Source organism: Leuciscus leuciscus (genome assembly GCF_965113295.1).
Source record: "Leuciscus leuciscus genome assembly, chromosome: 9".
In the NCBI taxonomy this organism is placed as follows: domain Eukaryota; kingdom Metazoa; phylum Chordata; class Actinopteri; order Cypriniformes; family Leuciscidae; genus Leuciscus; species Leuciscus leuciscus.
Genome location: NC_138733.1, coordinates 28,262,405 through 28,271,348, shown reverse-complemented (window position 1 = coordinate 28,271,348; position 8,944 = coordinate 28,262,405). Strand labels below are relative to the sequence as shown.

Here is an 8,944-nt window from a genome sequence, read left to right as displayed (position 1 = left end):
CGGACCAGTGGGCTCAAAAGATTTGGTTCGTCCGGGGAGAGAGATGATACAGCAGCAGTGAATACTCAAAACAAAAGGATGAGTAAGAACAAGGTTGAATTTACTGAATTATGTTATTTTCTTTTCTTTTACCTTGTTGTTAGATTGTAATGATAAATCAATTAGTTGAACATGGACCCATATAACCTCACACAGGCGTAAGGAAAACAATAGAAAATGAAACAAACAAAACAAAACAAAATTTCGTTCACTCTGAACGTAAATACTCAGAAAGTCCAAAAGTCTGATGTTTCTCAATGAACAGATCAGTTCGTAAACTCAGTCCAAAAGTTCGTGAGGCACTTAAATCAGTCGTCCTATTCTGCCCTGGATAGAACAGAATAAATTGATGTGTGATTCTAATCCTACCGTTCAAAGATGAGCAAGTTCAATTTCGGCTTCGGTTTCTCTTTCAACAGGGTAATCAAAGGATTCGTTAAACGGGCGGCTCGCCAGTCCAACCCCACCGTTACGCACACAGGAAGAGCTGAGACAATCCACAATTCAGGAATGATTCACACTTCGTCCGATTCACATGCAGAATGGATCACACTCATCAGCTGGACATCACAGCACTCACATGGAAACAAAAGCAGAAGAACAAAAAACCTGGCCTTGAAGACACAAGGCCAAAAAAAAAACAATTAGCATTCGACACTATATACAAATCAATTCAGATTATACACAACTTCTCATAAAACACAGCAAATAATGTCCATTTATAGGACCCTGTACAATAAATTGTCTTTATGCAATAAATTGTCTGTGCAATAAATAAATTGTTTTGCATACTTGCTTGTAAGCATCTTATTTAACATACACATTGCATTTCATGGCATTAATTTCACATAAATGCCTAATTACATCTTTCATTTTACACTTAAGGCTGTATTCGCCATTATTACTGCACCAAATAAACAATAATTTGATGTAACACACTTAATGATCTTTAATGTTCTTATTGAACAATGCTGAAATTATTGAAACTATATTAACTCACCAAGGAACTCGTTTACATGTACATCGGAAGAACCAGGGAAGTTCCAGATGATACACGTTCTCAAAATGTCTTTCTCGAGCATAAACTGCTTCTCTCTGAATCCTTAGTTAGAGATGTATACACACACACACTATATTAGCTTTAAACTAGCGCTAATATTGCGTCATTGACATGCGGTCAACACATAACGTGAACAATCATATCACTTCAACTCATTTTAACTGCTAATTATTTCTACATCGTCATCATATAAATGATTTAGAGGCATTTAAACAACTCTTACATCAGTTCTCGACTCAAATCGGAGCTTCAAATCTCCCGGAGCAAAACAAGCATCTGCTCGCGTCAGAGGTTCACGAAGAAAAGAAAGTTCCAGAATGCGCTGCTCTTTAAAAGTGCCGCGATAGCAGAATTTTCCATGACGTCATTCAAAATGCGATCTCATTGGAGGCTTATGTAAAGGGAGATAACACTATTGGACATATTCAGAGCCGATCCTGACCTCCCTGGGGCCCTAAGCAAAATTCTGTTTAGGGGCCCTCATACCTGACCCGTGAGCCATGAACTATTTGCCATTGCCACACAGTCACACCTGACACCCCAGTGTTCCCACTACAATCCCTCCTTTAACTAGTTCTAGTGAAAATGTAATTCCTGATATCAGAAGACATTGTTACTAGTAAAAAGTTCATTCTTAATATCAAGAATTCCCATTTTAAATAGTACAAATTGAATTATTGATATCAAAAATGCATATCCTGTGAATGAATAAAAGCTAAAATGGCGCCATAGCATGTCACTGTGTTTTTAAATGATAAAAGTAATTCTTGATACTCTTGATTCTTGATGGTTATTATTTACTGAGGGATGTGCATCCATATTGACCAGAATCTCCAGCCAATCAACATTTTAAATTCAATGGAGCCTATCAATAGTCAATACATTGCTTTCCATAATGCATTAGTGCAGAGTTGTAACTAGACCTTGACTTAGCAACTAGATTATCGTCTTGTTTTAAAACTGAGTGCCATCACGCCCATATTGTACTGGTCCCAACTCACAACAGATGTTTCTGCTGGAAAGTGCGCGTTTCATTTCATGCACGTGCATATTATCGCATGTTAACGCTCGACGCGGTTATCTTTTCCGAGCTGCAGTTTATAAACAAACACCGTTGTCCTTTGTCGTTTATTAAACATAATAAATCAACTCACATCAACTTAAAGTCCCTGTAAAGGCAATTCTACAAAAAAATTCTAAACACATTATAAGTGCTAGAAATGTATTGCTAAAACATATTACAAAGACTGGAAACTGTGAAGTACTAAATTGTGGAGTTAGACCGTTAAACAGTTTTTCACCATTGCTGTGAGCCGGATTTTTTGGGCGGGGCTAAAACGGGGGATTGATGACGCACTGCGACCCCCTGAGCTTGATTGGGCCGCTACTTGATGACGCACGGAGTCACTAAGCCTATCGCCGCTCAATCGGGAGTTACTATAGACAGCCTACACCCAGATAGCATGTATAATCGGCCCGAGCTCGGCTGCCCCGCGGCGCCTGCGGCTCAGACTCGGCATCGGCGTGTGTTAACCGGGCCGATTGTGGCCCGCAGCTCGCTCTGGCACATGCATTTTTGTTACGGCTGTAAAGCACTGGGCCGATTCATGTTCACCGTAACTGGTCGGGCTCTGCTGTATGATCTGGACCACTTCTGGAAATGACTCGGCTTAGGTTAAATCAAGGATGGTTTTAATGTAGCAATAATTAACATAAAAATTATTTTAAAATTGACTTAAATTCCTGACTGTATCTTAGTATGTTATACTCGTCGAATGTCGTTGTCCAAAACAAAATATATGCGGTAAATAATAATAATAATAGAGTCATTTTGCACAGAGCAATTTTTAATATTTATAACCATAGGAAAAATATTTAGTTGTCATGAAGATTATTTACGTGTATTTTAAAAATGCATGGGCGCTCGACATCACTCGCACAGTCACGGTGATTGCAGTCGCGCATCGGCTGAGTAGTTGGGTAGTCTAAAATTAACACTGAGTCTAAAATTCATTTTACTGGCTATTTCAAATGTTTACCAGCAGTGACGGTTAAACTCTGGGCGCTCGGCTCAGATGCGTTTACCGGTATGAAGCCGATTTCAACAGTTGCTGCAGCGAGCGTCAGCACGCAAGACGTGTGCACAACTTTCGGTGAGATAAAACTCAACGCCTGACTTAAAATCATCCCTTTTCGATCCTACGTCATTACAGTGAACTTGAGGTAAGTTGTGTTCAATTTCCTTAAAAAGCATCAACATTTCACGCCGAGCATAGTTTCAATCGAGTTACGTCGACCTACATATTTCGAACTGTTGCTGATTAAATGTTGATTATTATCGATCCGTTTAAACTTTGTTCATGTTCATTTGACAGTGCTTCCCTAGATGAAACAAAAAGAAATAATTCAGAACTCGAATTCTATTAATTAGGACAACAATATAAAATTTTTGTCTGAGTAAAGTAGTGCAAATGGGGGTAATATGAAAGCTTTTATGGCGCGAAGTTAACGAACCTAACATTGACTAACGTTAGCTGCGCTGTTTTTGCGCTAGCAGCTCATATTTTCGTTCTGCTAGTTGGCAAAGAATTAGTTGCTAGGCTAGACACCATTTTTATTGAATGCAATTTACGTGAATAATATTTACGAGCACAGTCTTTGATCTGTGGAAGAAAATAAAGTGGAACAAATGTTAGCTGGCTTAAGGCCAATTCATACCGCACAGACAAACGCCAACAAACACGTTTTGTCCTAAAGTATGTGCACATTTTGATCCTGTAAGAAAATATTTATTTTACTTATGTAAATAGAGGAATGATGTGGGACTTTGGTCTGCTGAAAGCTGGGTCATGTCTGTTGCTGAGTGAGATCGGGACTCTTATTATGAAAATGAACTGAGGACTCTTATAACGGTAGAGGAGCAGCTGCGCCTGCGCCGGCGACCTCACAGTTGCTGGGGATTATGATTACGCTGACACGTTTGCTCCTGGTTTTACAGGTATGATACAACATATGTTCATGCTGCAAATATTTTGTGTATTAATGTTCTGGGTTGTGAAGATCTATGTGCAGACCGTCCGCCATTTTGTGAACGCTGTGTATGACGTCGTGAAGTGCATTTAATGGCCTTTTGCACAGGGGCCTGTAACAGATGCACTCTCGACATTTAAGTTAACAATATAAAACGAGAAGAAAGTTGTGTCTGAAAGCTGCAATCTTTTACTTGTATTGGTTAAAATGAATGAATATCTCGTGTTTTTCCGTGGGTGCTTGAGTTTGTCGGTTTCTGTTGGGGCAGTGTGAACATGACACTTATTTTTCATAACATTCTGAATACAACGACCAACTTTTGTTGGTGACTTTTTTTTGTTGGTGTTTGCTGGCGTTTGTCTGCGGTGTGAATTGGCCTCTAGTTGTACTTTTATGGCGCAAACTGAAATCGCACTTTATAGCTAACATCAACATTACCTTTGGCTAAATGCGGTCTGTACAGACAGGTTTGAAAAGTTTATTAGCTACCCTAGGGCTGGGCGATATGACTGAAAACTGTATCATGATGTAAGCGTTTCATATCAGTCGATAATATTGATATTTTTTATGACCTATTTAAAATAAGGACCAGGAGAAAAATATATTACATTCAACATTTTTATTTTAAACTTAACCTTCCTCTGATTATAATCCCCTCAGTTATAAAGGCAGAAATGTCAACACAACCATGGAAAGCAACACCATGGAAGACACAAAAGACAGGTCTTCTCAGGAGGCTGTGCCTACAGGTAGGAATTCTACAAAGTGAACTCTCTCGGTTTACTCTGACATATCTACGTACAATGTTTTGCTACTAATCTGTTATGCCTGCTTTTTCTTGTGTCTTACAGCAATTGCTAAGGAGATCCTCATCCAGCTTGATTCTATCAGAGAGCAGCAGTTGCTCATCCTGATGCAGCTCCTACAAATCTCCAGCAGTTCCAGACTTCACGCCAGACCCAACACATTTTGGGCTCCTACTTTCAACTATTGAGGAGCTACAATGTTTGGAGGAGACGTTAAAGAATCCAGAGGAGAAGAAGAATTTGGTGAGTTAAATTATGCATTAATCAGATCATTCCTAAAAGTCAGTCCCCACTCTCACTCATGCTATATTCCTTAAATAACTAACGAGTGTTGTTAGTTATAACTAAAAACATGTCTTTGTTTCAGACTGTTCTCCTTGGAATGGTCGGAGGCATGACTCTTAAAGACACTGTGGGGCAGGTCCTGAAAAGAGCAATGAACACTTCGCTGGCGAGACTCATTAAAAGTGTGGTTCTGGGTGAGTGTCAGTGCTGGATAACTGCACTGTGGTGATATCCCAGGGCTCTACAGTGCAACCTATTTATTTATTTATTTATTTACTGGCTGTGACGGTGACAAAGTATTTAGGAGCACCAGTGCGACTGACCTGATCAGGTTCTATGGGTGCACCCTCCATTGAAACTAGAGCTGCAACGATTCCTCGATTAAAAAAAATCCTCAATAGCAATTTACCCGTGTTGAGTAACCGGCAAAATACCGGAAGTGGCGCATTCCACAGACGAGAATCCATGAATAACATTATTACACCGTTTTCTAAGGCTACGCGATCTATTTAAAACCATTTACAATCATAATATAGCATAGTGCTATCATGAAATCACAAAGGCTGTGATTTAGTTAAGAATATGCGCTTTAAAAAAAAAAAATGCCCCGGCAAGTCATTTTATCAAATACCGCCTTTTAATGGGTAGGTTAATTTGTCATTGATCAGAAGGTGCTCCTAAATTGTTGACTGTGCTCCTAAACTTTTTAAATTAAAAAGAAATGTAAGTGTAGAGCCCTGCATCCAAATGAAGTTTTGGTGGTTGCTGAGTAACATCACGTGGTCATGCTGCCCTCTTCTATCTTGTGTTTTTCTCAGATGCAGTCCGCCGCAATGCCCTGACCAAAGATTCTACAGAAGAGGAAACAGAGCTGCTCATCACCGGGTGTCTGTGGTTAGCCTCTGATAGGGATGGTGGCCGAAGTCAACGTAGACAACTCAAATATCGCGGTGGGCCAGAATTAAATGTTTCAAAGTTAAAAATGTTGATATTGGAAAATGGTATTTGAACTCCTTGATTCTACATTAATGCTGTGATATTATTTCTATTCTTTTCTGTTCTATTCTATTCTTTTCAATTCAAATCTGTTATTAAAAAGTGTGTGTGCGTAGACAACTCAAATGCAGTGGGCCAGAATTAAATGTTTCAAAGTTAAAAATGTTGATATTGGAAAATGGTATTTGAACTCCTTGATTCTACATTAATGCTGTGATATTATTTCTATTCTATTCAAATCTGTTATTAAAAAGTGTGTTTATCCTATTTTTGTAGTGTGGTCCAATAAAAAATGCATTAAACATGAAACCTGTCTTCCTTGTGCTGTTTTACTTTGTTTATCTTGCATAAATAACGGCTGCTAAGCAATTTTAGTATTAACCTGATATGAATGGAAATCAAAGTTCAAATAAGCCCAAATAAGGAACGGGATTGGAGGCGAGCTATACGTCCTCTCACTCGGGTTTCCGCAATCGGGCCGCGTTAAAACCGAGCGCTCGGCCGAGTGTCTTTAGCCTTAATCGGGCCGCGTTAAAACCGAGCGCTCGGCCGAGTGTCTTTAGCCTTAATCGGGCCGCGTTAAAACCGAGCGCTCGGCCGAGTGTCTTTAGCCTTAATCGGGCCGCGTTAAAACCGAGCGCTCGCAGAGCAATCGGACCTAGATTCATGCCGAGGATTGGCCGATTGTTTTAGCCTTAATCGGGCCGCTTTCGGCCCGCACAATTTTTGCTAGCTGGGCAGTTTGCTAGCTACTATGCCCACGGCTCAGGCTATGCATTCGTCATGTAAATGCGTTTTTCCTGCCTTATTTAAATTTCCGAAAAATGATCATATCAAGAAGAGGTGGATTAATCTTGTGAAGAGCTAACGTTACCTTGATGGAGAGCTGATGATCACCACCACACTCGCCTCTGTAGAGATAAGGATAGTTTACTTTCGTCGGAGACAACTGGAATTCACTGATAATCCGCTGTTACTGGTGAATGGGGCCGAACCGACTATCTCCCGCTGTCCGCCTCGGCCTTCATCCTCCCGTGGCGCCGACATGCACCGACATGAGTCATATTTCCCGCGAGTGGGCGTGGTTTCAGCGCAGCCAGCAGACACACCCAGCGTTTGAGAGCTGAGATTACTGCTAATTTTTTCGAGATTTTGATAGCTTATTTTATTTACTTGGCGGCTTTTTTAATCATTCAAATTGGGCTGGGTGGCTAATAACACATTTTTCGGTGGTATGACAAACTCAGAACACATACTTAATTTTGACTTTACAGGGACTTTAACTTTAGCCTACTGTTCTTTGCTGACATCAAACTTTGAGAGGAGAGCACACAAGTCTACCTGATAACTGTTGCCGCAATTAACTCTCATGGTGTTTTTTTCTCTCTCTTTTCGTGACCAGAAAGACAGTTCCGCTTCATTTTCTCATCGATATTGTAAACATTGATTGACGCGCTTTGACACGAGGGGAGGCGGGGCCTTGAGTAATTTGCGGGGCCCTACGCACCTTGCGTAGTGTGCGTATAGGGCTGATCGACTCTGGACATATTTATAACATTCAATATTTTATATTTCTCCATTTCTATATATAATTAATTAATTTGTTTGCAGTCTTATATTTGATCTGAAAGCAGCTTTCATACTTTAACTCTGTTTTTTAATTTGAAGTGCATTTTGTCTCTGTCCACTGGTAACCTGGGTTACACATGGACAAGGTGTGAGCATGTTCTCACATTGGGAAGGATTAATCAAGGAAGGACTGTAACAAGCTATATATTATTGCACTTACTGTTTATTACAATTAATCTTATTGTTTACTTTTTTTTTTTTTTTTTTTTTTTTTACATTTCTGGTGCATTATTGCTGTTTTTGCTGGAAATGCAAGCTACAAGCTGTTAATTTTGTCTGTTTGTCAACTGGCAAAAATTGCATTGTGTAAAAGAAGAGAACGTTTTCCTGGCTGTAGTTGGCAATGACAACCGCAGTGGAATATAGCTTAATGGAATCGACAAGTGTCAAACTCAACACTATTGAATTATACCCGTTACAAACCAAACGTTTTAAATAGGCTAACAATAAAAAAAAATGACTTGCCTGCCTAAATGTCCCTTTTTCTTTAGTCCCTTTGTGGTAGAAACAGCAGTGATAACTGCTATGGAGCCAGATCAGTCTCATAAGCCTATTTCATGGAACAAAAAATTCAAAAATATTATTTAGAAACATGCTAAACTTCATGTCTGTTGAAGTTGATCACATGCTAACTTCAACAGACTAATTCACAACCTAATTCACGTGGCCAAAATAAAATTATATATTCATAAAATACATTTCAGAAATGTAAAACACAATTCATAGATACACAACTGTGCACAAAAAGTTTCGAATGTTTAAAATTTACGAGTCTATCCTTGAATCTGTGTGTGTGTTTGTGTATTTTTGAGACTTTCCTGGCAACAAATTTTAAACATTCGAAACTTTTTTTGAGCACTGTTATATATGAATTGTTTTACATTTGTGAATGTATTTTATGAGTATAATTTTATTTTGTGCACGTGAATTGTTTTTATGCACGTGAATTGGTTTCATACATGTGAAAATGGCTACTCATATGTGAACGTGTTTTTAAAAAAATTTTTTTATTAAATATTGAGACTGATCTCAGTGATATGGCTGCATAAACTGCTGCCACCTGGTGTCTCCTGTGCTTTCTCTGTCTTTGATATATTTT

The 8,944-nt window shown here is 39.1% G+C and overlaps 2 long non-coding RNA genes across 4 annotated transcripts; one reads left to right on the top strand and one right to left on the bottom strand.

Annotated features, from left to right (window-relative positions):
* Positions 1-88: 88 nt before the first annotated feature.
* Positions 89-1,432, bottom strand: LOC309505688. Its single transcript, XR_014208542.1, has 3 exons — positions 1,323-1,432; positions 1,040-1,141; positions 89-653 (listed from the first exon to the last, which is right to left on the bottom strand). It is a non-coding gene; the product is annotated as an uncharacterized lncRNA (long non-coding RNA).
* A 1,127-nt stretch (positions 1,433-2,559) lies between these two features.
* LOC309505684 lies at positions 2,560-6,105 on the top strand. Of its 3 annotated transcripts, none has more exons than XR_014208535.1 (5): positions 2,560-4,097; positions 4,790-4,878; positions 4,981-5,178; positions 5,303-5,414; positions 6,039-6,105. It is a non-coding gene; the product is annotated as an uncharacterized lncRNA (long non-coding RNA). The 3 variants fall into 3 exon arrangements; XR_014208536.1 differs by lacking the exon at positions 2,560-4,097 and adding an exon at positions 4,279-4,657; XR_014208537.1 differs by lacking the exon at positions 2,560-4,097 and having other exon boundaries at positions 4,279-4,878.
* The last annotated feature ends 2,839 nt before the right edge of the window (positions 6,106-8,944 follow it).